This window comes from Nicotiana attenuata, unplaced genomic scaffold (genome assembly GCF_001879085.1).
Source record: "Nicotiana attenuata strain UT unplaced genomic scaffold, NIATTr2, whole genome shotgun sequence".
Taxonomy (NCBI): Eukaryota; Viridiplantae; Streptophyta; class Magnoliopsida; order Solanales; family Solanaceae; genus Nicotiana; species Nicotiana attenuata.
The window spans coordinates 354,748-370,519 of NW_017670762.1; positions in this window are offsets into that span (position 1 = coordinate 354,748).

The window sequence follows — 15,772 nt, forward strand, 5'->3', positions numbered from 1 at the left end:
TATATGTATATGGGATATGGCAAAAGGTTATGGCGTTATATACGCACCACCACCCGATCAGTTGGTATATGTTGATGATGTTGCCCACAGTGGCCGAGACGTTTTAATGGGATGCCCTCAGAGGCTTGATGATGTTATGTACACCTATACCTATGCATGACACGACATTCATATGCACGTGCATGACATTATAAATGTTGCAGGATTTACAAAGTTATTCAGACTTTCAGGTGGATTTCTTTATTCCATGTTTCATCTATGTCTTTTATGCACTGATTTTAACGCCTTACATACTCAGTACATTATTCGTACTGATGCCCTATTTTCCGATGCTTGCATTTCATGCCCGCAAGTACGTGTAGGCAAGCCGAGGTCCCCCTTCTTAGGATCCCTGATCAGCGAGAGTTGGCGTGCTCCACTTGATCCAGAGCTGCTTTTGATATTGGTATGATATGCTTGTATATATATATATATATATATATATATATATATATATATATATATATATATATATATATATATATATATAATATATATGGGTATGTGGCCTTGCCGACTTCCAGTTTTGAGGTATATAGTTGTCCATAGCAGCCTTGTCGGCTCGCCCTACGTATGTTGCACGTATAAGTATATATGCCTTTTGAGTAGGTTTCCTTCATGTATGTTATTCTCGTAATTCAGTAGATGTTATTCAGGTTTATATCTTAGACGCATGCTTATGGGTGTTTGACAGGTAGGACTCGGGCACCCGTCACGGCCTATTGGTTTGGGTCGTTACAATAACTCGATCTTTGTGAACTTCTTGCATAGCTTCTTTACACAGTGCAGGTATGGAAAGTTCTTGACATCGACCCTATCGAGATAGAGATCAAGGATCAACATGCGTACTATTTTCATGCAGACGAAGATCCAGATGGTAAGCCATGGTAGTACGACATCAAAAGATTCCTTGAAGCAAGAGAGTATCCAGAGAATGCTACTAATGGTCAGAAGCGAGTGCTCAAAGGACTGGCAAATCACTTTTTCCTCAACGGGGGAAATCTTGTTTAGGAGGACCCAGACTTGGGTTTCATAAAATGTATAGATGCCGCCGAAGCAACCAGATTTCTAGAAGAAATACATGCAGGAACATGGTGACCCCACATGAATGGTTTCACTTTAGCCAAGAAGATTTTAAGAGCCGGATACTTTTTGATGACCATGCAAAGTGATAGTATCCGCTATGTGCAGAAGTGTCACTAGTGCCAGATCCACGGGGATTTCATCTGGGTTCTACCTAATGAGTTGAATGTAATGGGTTCGCCTTGGCTATTTGCTGTTTGGGGAATGGATGTGATTGGACCCATTGAGACTGCTGCATCAAATGTGCACCATTTTATCTTGGTAGCTATTGATTACTTCGCCAAATAGGTCGAAGCTTCTACATACCAGGCCATCACAACGAAAGTAGTGGTGGATTTTGTTTGTAACAACATAGTTTGCCGGTTTAGAATACCCGAGTCAATCATCACTGACAACGCAGCCAATCTCAATAGTGATCTCATGAGAGAAATTTGCGAGGAGTTCAGAGTTCTCCACCGTAACTCTACAACTTACAGACCGCAAATGAATGGAGCAGTTGAAGCGGCCAACAAAAACATCAAAAGGATTCTTTGAAAGATAGTCGACAATCATAGGTAGTTGCACGAGAAATTATCTTTTGCCGTACTAGGTTATCGGAACACCGTGAGGACATCCACTAGGGCAACGCCATACATGTTGGTATATGGCACTGAAGCTGTGATACCCGTAGAGGTCGAGATACCATCTTTAAAAGTCAGTAAAGAAGCCAAGTTGGACGACGCATAATGGATATAGGTCAAGCATGAGCAACTCATTTTCATTGATGAGAAGAGAATGGATGCAGTATTCCATGGTCAGCTATATCATTATAGGATGGCCAATGTATTCAACAAAAAGGTGAAACCTCGCTAATTTGTACCGAGGCAGTTAGTTTTAAAGAAAATATTCCCTCATCAAAAAGAATCCAAAGGAAAGTTTACATAAAATTGGCAAGGTCCTTACGTGGTCCACCGAGTATTGTCGGAAGGAGCTCTAATCTAGGCAGAAATGAACGGAAGAGTCAACACGAAGCCTATGAACTCGGACACAACAAGAGATACTACATTTGAAGACAATAGAGTTAGGTTTTAGTTGTAACAGAACTACGTTTGACCTGACTTCCCACGGTGAGATACATAGGCAACCAATGTGGGGTCCAGTTTCTCTCTCTCCCCTTTCTTTTGTAATAGAAAAACCAAATATCATCTTGTATGTACTTGGAACTATGCCACGACTTGATTTCCTTTGGATGGAATACATAGGCAATCCTTATCGGATTCAGTCATCTTTTGCAACTGAACTATGTTTTGGCTTGATTCCATTTGGATATGAAGGCAGTCTGAGTCAGAATTGACCACTTCATTTTTCAATCTCATCATTTTACATCTGTTATAATCAATTTACATTTTGACCTGATTCCATTCGGATATTTAGGTTTCCTAACTCAGGCTCGATCATCATCTTCACCATATTTTTCTTTATCAATACCCACGAACTACGTTCAGACCTGATTTCGTCTCGGATACGTAGGCAACTTGAAAGGGTTCGATCATAATCCTAGAAAAATATTTGTAATGCATTAGTTTAGATTGGGACGCAATGGTAGAAATAAGAATCCATGTTGTCAGAAGCGTCTTGGAAGACGACATCAGCGGGACAGAGTCATTCAGAAACAACATTCACCTTCGAGGAACTTCTGAAACATGTCATTATCAGGAACGACGACATTTGCAATAAAATAAAAGATTTTAAAAAAATGTTTTCTAGAGATATCATAATCTATTCCACCTACCGAACTTCATGGCGTAACCTCATCAGGACCATGGCAAATCTAGGATTACAGTCGACACAAACCAACACCCTCCGCCCTCCCCCCTCCCCTCTGCAAAGAATTTTTCTTTGAATGCAGGGCCATCATGTCATAAAAAATGCTGGGACACACTAGGGTAGTGACAGATTCGCAACTCTCTCATAACTATCATCCCTCCTTCTTTGTTCAAAATTTTCCTTATATAACTAAAAACTAGCTCTCATATCCTTGCAGGTATCTCTGAACTAGGCCGCTGACGCAAACGAAGCATAATGTATATAGAAAAACCGTCTGCTCAACTGAACGGAGCATGTTGCATATAGCAAGCCGCTAGCCCTGCCAACTGGAGCATATTATATATAGTAAACCGTCCGCTCAATCAATCGTAGCGCCCTGTACAAATTAGAGACGTCGGCTTCACCAATTGAGGCCCTGTATATAGCAAATCATCAGTTCAATCGATCCGAGCGCCCTGTACAAATCAAGCTATCGGCTTTGCCAATCGAAGCCCTGTATATTTTAAATTGTTCGCTTCGCCAACGGGAGCGACCCACACCGCCACCCTACCACATCAGAGATAAGAATATATAGCTGCAAACCTCGTCACGAAGGTTCTGCCAATCGACGACCGCAATTTAGTTTGACGGTCAAGAGTACTTGTTGGGCATGCTCCTTATTTCTTTTTTATCTCAAATGTTTTGACATTTTGCTCATGCAGCTTATAGGCCTGATAACATTTTCAAGACAGAAACTCCTATCACGTGGAGATACTTTACATTTCAATGCAACTTCTCCCAGCAAGGGAAGATGCATTCTACATTACAAGTCAACTACTCTCATCGCGGAGAGATACTCCCAACACAAGGAGACTTAATGCTCCAACAGCTGCGGAAAGGTACATTGCCCGACTAACAATTGAGTCCAAATTCAAGTATCCCATCATCCCAGTCCCAAATAACGGCTAGCGGCCACCCAGGCATCATCAATCCTGCATCATTTATAACACATCTTGACATATTCCGCATTACAATATATGGGTATGTGTGTAATTCATTTTTATAGGAAAAAACATCGCAACGTGGAACTCCTTCTAAGAAGCAAACCAAGCTACAATGCTATGAGGAATGACAAACTCATAAGCGGGCCAAGGATCCGAGCTCAAACTCAAATACGATCAGTGGAACTCTAACTATTTAACTCTTTCAAATCAAGCCTCAACTCAAAGCTATCATGGGTACTAAGTCTTCTGTCATGAAGTATCTTCATAATACGATACTGGGGCAATTCCTGCGAGCATCGCCTCCCCAAAATCTTTGCTCCATAACTACATGAGGCCTGATCCTCATTAAGCCCGAGGTATGTAAGCAATTCAAAGCCAGAATTCGGCCCCAACTCCCTAAAAATCCTCCCGAAGTTTTTCTTAACTCATAATCTTCCTTAATCCACATGCAATTTTTGCAATGTATGCCTAAAAGTCGAGACAAAATTGGCCTTGATTTAATTTCTTTTCCCGAAAACTCTTTTTTTGTCTTCGGTCAAAGAGGGGCAGCTGTTGACGGCCACTTTTGACCCTCCCTTTTAAAATTAATTTATTTATACTTAATAATTTACAGTGAATGTTTTGAAAATATTTTTCAATCAATAATATCTTTTACAAAATTAATTAAGTATTAGTAGTTTTGAAGTTAATAATTTAGTATTATAATTATAATTACAAAATATACTATACTTGCTATTTTACTATTATTAAAATAGCTTTTACATACGTCACATAGGCTTTATAATTAATTTAATGAATTGTTCCTTAATTTTTAACTAATTAGATTACTATGTAAATAATTTAAAATCAGTGTTGTAATATAGAAGACAAGGTGTTTTATAAATAATTAATTGCAATAATTAGTAGTATATTTGATAACTACAATTTCTACTACATTTTATTGAAAATAATTAACTTTATTTTAAATTAATTTAAAAGGGTTAAAAGGCTACAATTGCAATCTCTTAATTAAACACAAAGTGGCTACCATTTAAATTAATTTTGGCCAAAATAACCAAGCCCGATTCGGAATTGACCCAGTCCAAACAACCCCACCAATCCACCTTGGCAATCCATGCCATTCCCTTTAAGCAAATTAGATCACACCACATCACCCGTCTCGAGCACATACAAAATAAATACAACTGATCTAGGCCATCTGTTCCTTAGATCAACGACCCATGATTTTGACTCCACTTTCTCTTTAATTTGAAGCACCCAGCAGATTTAGTCATAGCCGTTGGATCACAAGAATCCAACAGCCACCGAAATTCCTCATAAAAATGTTTAACCTAGAATTATCAATGTTGATACCCAATTTTTTCCTCATATATTTTTAAAATGCGTATCTACTTTCAAAATAATGCATGAGCATCAACCAGTATTTTTCATAATTTTCCTGTAGTTTTAAAAGAATTTTTTAATTTATTCTAGCATTCTAGCATATAAATAATTACTAATTGCATTACAAATGATTTTATGATAATTTTATTTGCTTAACTTTATAATTTTACATTTTATACTAAGCCGTGATTATTTCATGAATAGCCATATGTACATGTTAGGGTTATAATTACAATAACTTTGCAATAATAGCCCATGCGTGCATAAATACTTTATTTCCCAAGAAAATAAACTTTTATATTTTTATAATACTAAGTAATTATTTTAAATTATTTTCATCCATAAATAATATTTTTATCATTTATAAATTATTTTATAAAATATTCTATTAATAAATTAGGTATTTTACAAATAGCCCCTTTAATTATCCCTAAATTTGAACCCCCAGCCCAATTCAAATTAAAAAACCCCAGCCTAATTAACTAACCCATAACCCGTTTCTTTAAAACCTGGCCGACCCAGATCAAATCCTGGCCATTGATCTCAGAGATCAACGGTCCAGGATGCTATTGCCTTTTTTAATTACCCCTAACCCCCCAAACCCTAATCATTTGTCTACACCCGCCGCCCTTGAATCCCTCTTCTTCTCCATTCTCTCTGAAACTATGCCTAACCCTAGCGCCGTCACCCCTAAATCTCCCAAACCCCTTCGATCCCCGACTAGATATGGGGTTATTTGGTGTCTTGCTACCTTATCTAACCTATTACCTCTGCTGGTTGTTCGATTCTTGCTGTTTTCTGAGGGAACCTCGAAGAGATTCGACTCAGAGTCGACTTAGGCTCTTCGTTTTCTTGTGAACTCGCCTGTTGTTCATCAATGTTCGTGAGTATTGTTGTCTTTGTGGCTATGGTTGGATTTTTCCCTCAGCTCGTCCCCTTTTCTCAAAACCCTCATCTCTTGCACTTTGAATCTGTTCAGATCCTTGTAGATCTGAAACGGTTTTGAGTTTATACGGTAGTTTTCTTTACAAATCTCCTGTTCTCCTATCATTGACGGATTTTAATGTTCCTCCGAATTAGGGTTTCACTTCATTTGTTTCTACAAAAACTTTTCTAAAAATTCCTATGTGTTTGATTATCCTTTTTTCCACAGATTCTTTCATAACTACGTTCCGATTTTTAGTTTGTTTGATTATTTCATTGCTCGCTTCAATATTTGCCCGTTATTCTTGGGTAATTGATTGATTCCCTAAACTGTCTAGGGTTTAAAGTTTGCTTTTGGGACTCCTAATTGGTACTACTTGCCTTAATTGTTCCTATTAAGCTTAATTTATGGGCTGACTGCCTTATCAACCCCAAATTGGTCTCTATTTACTTGTGTTACCTTATTTGTGTGACTAATTGCCCTGTTACTTGCCGGATTTTTAGTGTTATGACTCTAATTGGATATCAGACTTACCACTTACCTTATTTAGATCTCAATTCCGAGTTATTTTTGGATACAATCCCATGATTTTTGCCTATTGACTGGCCCTGTCATGCCTAATTGATTGGCTGATTGTTTTCTTTGCCTTATTTGGTAACCTTTAAACTGCTTTACCTTATTTACTTTACTCTATTCAATGCTATATAAGCCTCACTCTTTTTGTTTAACACACACGCACACAGACATAGAAAAACACACAAAGGTTCTTGTTCTTATCTCCCATCATAATCTTCCTACTCTTTGTTTGTTGCACTGTCTATCCGGCTGAAAGCCAAGGCTAGACCTTTGGACCCTGTTTGCTTCACTCTTCTATTGCTATATCTTAACTGGTATGCCTCCACTTATTCTATCAATTCAAACTTCTATGTGATCAAATCTGTGTGCTCCTTGTAATCAGCATGTCTTTTCTTTTTTTGTTTAATTAAACCTATGTGTTTCCTGTAATCAACATGTCTACTTCTGTTTAATTAAACCTATGTGTTTCCTGTAATCAACATGTTTACTTCTGTTTTAAACTAGACCTATGTGCTTCCTGCATTCAACATGTCTACATGTTTGCTTATATGTAAACTAGACCTATGTCTACTTATTTCTCAACTAGCATATTCTTTCTATCCTGTTTTAAGTGTTCACCCCTAACAGACTTCTGATTAATGATGCTCCCAACCCCTGCTGCCCTTCATATATGATTGTCTGATTGATAATTTGATCCCACCATGCCATTTCTCTTTTATACCTGTCCATATACCCACCTAGTAACAACCAGTAAACTAAGCTGAATCTAGGCAATATGAAACTTTGCTTGAAGTGATTGTGATCCTGTTTCTGTCTACTGTTTGATTGCTGGAATCTTTGTTTGAATCTCAAGTGTTGAAATGACTCAGTTTGCTCCTTACCTCCTGAAAATCCCAAAACTATTTTCTTAAAGCTATCTCCTGTTTTCAACTCCTACTCTTAGAACATCTAGGGTCCTACCCCTCCAGTGTGAGCACTGCCTAGGAGTCCATGAGACTCCTCTGAACTTTGACACACTGGGGCTGGCTCTCCAAAACTTGCTCACGAAAATGTTTTCCTTAAAAGTTTTCTGGTGTGAGCATTGCCCGGGGTCCCTGAGGCCCTTAGGAACTTTGACACACCAGGATACCATTGGATGCACTATGAGAATATTGGCATGTTCATACTTGGTTGAAGGCCTGGTTTTCCAGGTTTACTTTTGGGCCTATCCAGGCTCCCTATAGTTTGACAGTCTCATTTCTGTAATTCATTCATTTTGGTCTGTAATAACAATTCTTGTAAAACAGATATTGGGGATATTAGTAAAATGGGAGGGACTTTTTTATATATCTTGCAGGGATATCGGGTAGAAATCATGCTCTTAGGACTGTTATGATTATCTACCTGCATTAGAAACCATGCCTATAGGTTGTTGTGTGCATTAGAAAACATGCTTATAGGTTCATCATGTTATTTGTATTGCTCCCAAACGCACACGCAAGTATACGTGGTCGACAAGTAATATAATGATAAGTTGAGTGTCGAACCCACAGAGACTTGTATAAACTACTCACTAAATCACTAAAATTGTTATTCAATCCAGCTAAAATCAAAGTCCAATAATATGATTATATTATACTACGATTCTAAATAATAACTAAATTATCAAGTAACGAGTTGATTGTTGTGTATTCAGTAGAGACAAGTATTGCAGGATTGTGATCGATTCACCAATCTTATTGTGCTCTAATTAACTCTCCCTCTCATACAATTCATTCATGATTGCTAATTAATCGATAATTGCTCTCATAGCCTTCTCCCAAAGTACTACTCGCCTATTCAAAATAGATTAACGCCTATATTCCTATGAAATCAATCTATTAAGAACGCATTAAGATTACGATATTTAATTAAGCACGGTGACTAGGTATATTCCTATCCTAACCACAAATCCGTTTCCCCTAAGGGTTAAGATCATGCTCTCTTCAGTTCTTCTCTAATCTAAACACGGCTTTCCCAAGCATAGCATAAATAGTAAATAGAACCTAACTGCTGGCCAGACAATTAAGCAATTAATCACAGAATTGAAGAAACAACCATATATTAGTGAATTATTTAAGTCAACGTTAAATAACAATATTCATGGCTAAATCACAACCCCAGAACAATGGGTTTTTAGCCGCTCATGATGTAATCAAACAATTGCATAAGTTTTGAATAATTGAAAATACTAGAAAAGATGAAGAAAACTGAGAATTCTCCGCTTCCTCACGATTCCGTGTGTGTTTTTCCTCCAAAGTGGTGTCTCTCCCTTCAAAAAATATGTTTAGTCTTGCTTTTATACGTGTTGGGTAGGTCTAGGGCCGAAATAACCTTGTCTCGGAAAAAGTTGGACAAAATTCCCGTCACTGGCGCCCTGGCTAGAGCCAGGCGCCCTCCACGACGCTCCAATATTTTAACTTCTATTTTTGGAGCCACAGGTAGGGCTGGGCGCCACATGTGGCGCTGAAATATGCCCATTCCTTGTTTTCGTCTGTTTTGGCTCTAATTTTGCACATTTCGCCCCCGATTGCTCCCGGATCATTCCTACACACAAAAACACATCAAATTAACATAAATCAACACATCTCACATCCTAAATCCACGAAACAAAAGTAAAATATGAGGCGATATACATAGAAATATATATGCTTTAAGCTAACATTAACACCCCACACTTAGACTCTTGCTCGTCCTCGAGCAATGGGACTATAAAATAAACCCCCAACTATGTACAAGTCTCAATTATGGAGGAGCACTTTAACTTTTAACCACACACTATACCCTTGACTATGATCAATACCGGCACACAAGCATGAATACACAAAATTTTCACATTCTTCCCGTTTAAGCATGCCTAAGTATAACCTTTCAATTCAATCAATTCCAACAACCTAATTGTCACCACCCAACCTCAAAAGTCGACTTGTAACCACTAAGCAACCACAATTCACGTACCCACCCAACAAGAACGTTTACAACAATACCAATCATTCATGAGATCATGTGCCCTCAACAACAAATAAAAGAGTGAATATTGATTAGTCCACACATTCAAATATGCTTTTGAATATAGATTAAGGACATCACACAATTTAACAAAATTCGTTCACTCTCACAAAGAATTCATATGCATCCCGTGGTCGTACCATAAGCTTGCCCGTAGTGTATATCTCTACTAATTTAAGCTAGCCAAATCTAGGATCAATTAGGACTTTAAGGTTGTAATGTAGGCTAAGGGATGGGCATGATACATTTAGAAATAGTGACTAACCCTCCTAAGCACTTTAATACGCTACATTTACAATTCAAGCACATATTCTTCTCAACCAATTCACTTTCCCCAAACCATATGCAACATAGCCCTCTTTTCAATTAAGCACTTTTATATTCCCACTAGCACAAATCAATAAGAATTGGAGGTGTGTTTTTTTTTCTACATGCTTTCACTATCATTTTTTTTCTTGCAATTTTTCTTTCTCTTCTTTTTTCCTTTTTCACACACTCCATACTGAGAAAAGGCGTCACAAAATAGGCTATTTACTTTACTTAGGCTTCACAATTCAAACCAAATACACGAGAAAACAGAATGTATGTCATAGGTTAATGTGCCAGCTTCAACCATGTCAATGAGTATCTCAGAGCGACTCAGTTCTTCCTAAACTACTCCTAAAAAAATAAAGTACCCGGTTCGAGCTACACCCTTGGAAAAGAACCGGCGCCCAAAGAAAAACCAAGGGATACTACCTAACTATCCTAAAAAAATAAATCTTTTTGGTGTTTTTAGTCGGACTTTATCCCTCAAGAAAATTGTCCAAAAGATCCATCGTCGGGAAAAGTCCGAACTTTTTCTAATTTTTTTTTTCAATTTTCGTTTTTTTTACCTAGACTATGTCTACTACGAGTTCTAAAAGAAAAACTAAAAAAATAGTTTTATACAATTACACTTCAGAAAGTAGTTTCCCACCCTACACTTGTATTATGCATAGTCCTCGATGCATGATCCTAGAAAAAAAATATTAAAAAAAAGGGTGAGAAATACTCCCTGAGACCCTCTCGGGCCTAGCTCGGACATGATCCTCAATATTAAGTGTCGGGACGCCCCCACACTTACGCTCAAACATGCTCCTCAGCTTCAACTTTGGGTACTGAGACTTCCCCTACTCTGCATAATAAAAACAACACAAAACTTGACAAAAAAAATAGGCAATAAATACAAGATATACAGGTCGGGTTGCCTCCCAACAAGTGCCTTATTTATAGTCATAGCACGACTCTGCTACTCTGCTGAGGCTGGGTGCTTTCTCTTCCTCTTTCTCCCATGAAGTCTAGCCTTTTTGCACACTCTCGGAAGGTCTCCTCTTTCATCTCTGGCCCTTTTCGCAATCGTCTTTACACACTCAGCTTGCAACACTACCTCCTCTAACTCAGTTGTCCCATCTGGATCACTACAATTCACATAAGGACTCTGCTCTATCCCCTTCGATTCTACCACAGTAATCATGCACAAGTCCTCATAATGCTTAGGGAGCTTAAGTCCTTGTACACATTAAAAGTGACCTCCTCATCGTCAACTCTCATTTTTAACTTCCCTGCCCTCGCATCAATAATTGCTCCACTAGTAGCTAAGAATGGTCGCCCCAAAATAATGGGCACTTCCTCATCTGCCTCGTAATCAAGAACAATAAAATCAGCATGAAGAATAAACTTTCCTACTCGAACTAACACATCCTCAATAATTCCTTCTGGCATGACTAGTGACCTATCTGCTAACTGTAAAGTGATTGTAGTAGGTCTAAGCACCCCCAATCCGAATTTCTTGAACAAAGAGGATGGCATCAAATTTATACTATCCCCTAAATCACACAGGGCTCTACCAACTTCTTGTTTTCCAAGAGACAAAGGAATTGTGAAACTCCCAGGATCCTTCAACTTAGGAGGAAGTTTACTCTGAACTCTGGCACTGCACTCTTCAGTAAGTGAAACTGTTTCGAACTCTGCATGTCTTCGTTTGTTTGCCACAATATCTCTGATATACCTTGCATACTTAGTCACTTCCTGCAAAATTTCCACCAAAGGCAAATTCACACTCACTTGGCTCAAAATATCTAGGAATTTCTTGTACTTAGCATCATCTTTTTGCTTCTGTAGTCTTTGTGGAAACGGAGGTGGTGGCCTAGTCTCAATTACTGGCTCGGGTCCTTTATCATCTTTCTCGTTCCCCTCAACTGGCTTGGGAACTAATTCTCCTTTAGGATGAGCTGTATTCTTTTTTTTCTTTGGAACTTCTTCTAATGCTCTTCCATTTCTCAAGGTAACCGCATTGACTTGAGGTTTAGGACTGGGCTCAGTTTCACTACGGAGAGCCCCTGCTGGTCTGGTACCTTGGGCTCTGGCAAGTTGGCCCACGTGGTGCTCCAAATTTCTCAATGCTGCGGCTTGAGCCTGTTGATCAGCCATTATTTTCTGATTGAAAGTTTGGTTATCTGCTATTAATTTCTGATTGAGGGCTTGCTGGTCGACCATCAATTTCTTCATCATCTCTTCAAGGCTAGCTTGTTGTTCATCCTGAGGTGGTCTGGATTGTTGTTGAGGTGCTTGAGGCTGGTATTGATTCTGATTGCCTTGATTTCCACCTCAGGAGAAATTTGGGTGATTCCTCCAGTTGGGGCTGTAAGTGTCCCCATACTGATTTGTTTGGCCTCGATTTGCATTACCCACAAAATATACAGACTCTGGATTTGATGGGCATAGATTGCTCATATGACCCTCTTCACATACTTCACAAAACATTTGAACTTGTTGCACTGGCTGGGCTTGTTACTTGTTAATGATCATGGTCATCTGATTGACTTGGTTGGTCAGCGTAGATACCTGTGCTGACAATGTTGAGACAACATCTAATTCGAGAACCCTTGGTGATTTTCGTACCATGTTCCTACCCATCTCTCCTTGCCAATCCGGATTGCTTTAGGAGAATTTGTTCAATAATGCATAAATTTCATCAAAGCTTTTCTCCAATACTTGACCTCCAGCTGCAGCATCTACTACAATTTTTGTTTGGGGGTGGAGCCTTTCTATGAAAGTGTGAACTAACACTTCATTCATCTGATTGTGATGAGGACAGTCTCTGAGTAGCCCCTTGAACCTTTCCCAAGCTGAGTATAAAGATTCTCCTGCTTTCTGTTTGAAGGCAACTATCTCACTTCTGATCTTTGCAGTTTTGCCTGAAGGGAAGAACCTTGCCAGAAATTTTCTTGCCAAATCATTCCATGATGTAATGGAATTATCTGGTTCTGCCTTTAGCCATCGCTTAGCTTCACCCAACAGAGAGAATGGAAAAAGTGTGATCCTCACATAATCTGGAGTGACCGCGTTAGTGATATAAGTATCACTAATCTCCAAGAAGTTCAGAATATGCTGCTGTGGATCCTCGTGTGGAAGACCCATAAACTGTCCATTTGCATGAAGTAGCTGGATCATGCTCTATTTCAGCTCAAAGTGCCCAGTGATTCTGGGATTCACAATGCTAGAGGTGACATTGGCAATAGTGGGCATTGCCACTTCCTGAACAACCATGTGTTGCTCCTCTGCCATGTTCCCAGGAAATTGACGTGTCCCTTGCTTCCCTCAACCTCCTGTGAAATGTTCTCTCAGGTTCAGGGTCAAAGCCTTGAAGTCGGTCTTGGCTTCTGACCCTTCGCATTCAATTAAAGTTCCTGAGATCCAAGCAACAATCAAGTAACGTTAGACTGGACGAAATAAACAATTAAAGCAAAAACTAGAAAGTAGTTAATATTCAAGTCCCCGGCAACGACGCCAAAAACTTGTTGCTCCCAAACGCACACGCAAGTATACGTGGTCGACAAGTGATATAATGATAAGTTGAGTGTCGAACCCACAGAGACTTGTATAAACTACTCACTAAATCACTAAAATCGTTATTCAATCCAGCTAAAATCAAAGTCCAACAATATGATTATATTATACTACGATTCTAAGTAATAACTAAATTATCAAGTAACGAGTTGATTGTTGTGTATTCAATAGAGACAAGTATTTCAGGATTGTGATCGATTCACCAATCTTATTGTGCTCTAATTAACTCTCCCTCTCATAAAATTCACTCATGGTTGCTAATTAATCGATAATTGCTCTCATAGCCTTCTCCCGAAGTACTACTCGCCTAATCAAAATAGATTAATGCCTATATTCCTATGAAATCAATCTATTAAGAACACATTAAGATTACGATAGTTAATTAAGCACGGTGACTAGGTATATTCCTATCCTAACCACAAATCCGCTCCCCCTAAGGGTTAAGATCATGCTCTTTTCAATTCTTCTCTAATCTAAACACGGCTTTCCCAAGCATAGGATAGATAGTAAATAGAGCCTAACTGCTGGCCAGACAATTAAGCAATTAATCACAGAATTGAAGAAACAACCATATATTAGTGAATTATAATCGAGGTTAAGTCAACGTTAAACAACAATATTCGTGGCTAAATCACAACCCCAGAACAATGGGTTTTTAGCCACTCATGATGTAATCAAACAACTGCATAAGTTTTAAATAATTGAAAATACTAGAAAAGATGAAGAAAACTAAGAATTCTTCGCTTCCTCATGATACCGTGTGTGTTTTTCCTCCAAAGTGGCATCTCTTCCTTCAAAAAATATGTTTAGTCTTGCTTTTATACGTGTTGGGTAGGTCTAGGGCCGAAATAACCTTGTCCCGAGCAAAGTTGGACAAAATTTCCGTCATTGGCGCCCTGGCTAGAGCCTGGCTCCCTCCACGGCGCTCTAATATTTTAACTTCTCTTTCTGGCGCCACAGGTAGGGCTGGGCGCCACCTGTGGCGCTAAAATATGCCCATTCCCTGTTTTCGTCTGTTTTGGCTCTAATTTTACACATTTCGCCCCCGATTGCTCCCGGATCACTCCTACACATAAAAACACATCAAATTAACATAAATCAACACATTTCACATCCTAAATCCACGAAACAAAAGTAAAATATGAGGCAATATACATAGAAATATATATTCTTTAAGCTAACATCAAATTGCTCTGAATTTCTATTTATGCACACTCACATCCGCGCTAGAAATCCTGTCTCTAGGTTGTTGCTAATGCATCCTTAACAATAATGTTCATAAATTCTCCTATGTGCATTAGAAACCATGTTCCAGGACTTTTATTGCACTCACCTAGATATCATACCTGCAGCTAAATCGTATAAAAAATCAGTTTTCTTCAGTAGCAATCATGCTTATAGGAAATAAGTATAAAAGCAGCCCCAACACCTAGATATCAGGCTTATATATAAAACTAGTTCTGTAACATTTGTGATTATTTTTCAGCACCTAGGCAGCATGCCTGTAGGACCTAATGAACCAAACTGCCTACTTAAAATCGTTTACTGGTTTATTGCGGTACTGATTAACGATTAGATATCATGTTTATAGGACATCTCTGATCCACGCCTTGGCAAGCCTGTAGGACAACTAAAATCTTGAAATTATAAAATCGTGTTTTGTTTAACTGTTTGTGAACTGCCCAGATTCAGCAAGTCCTAAAATCAGTAGGCCAACTGATTAGGTATCTTCTGCCTCGCTTTAAATAAAAAAACACTGCATATGTTCTGCTTTGTGCTCACCTAGATATCCTGCTATAGGACTTTTAAAGTGTCTGAAATACTATTGTTTGAGACGTGCAATTGCCTGCTTATTTGTGGAGATAAATGTGGGCTTTTAACTATTCCTTTATCTGACCGTCCTATTTGTTTTGCTTGTCGCTTAGATTTTCTCCTTTTACGCAATATAGAAGAGTCTAGATCCACCTTAACTAGAAGTCCTAAACACCTCCAGGACCTTAAGTAAGGGACGGGTAATGCACGAATAGATTACGTTTAATTAGAATCGCTTATATAACCATTAAGGGGAGGGTAATCGGGT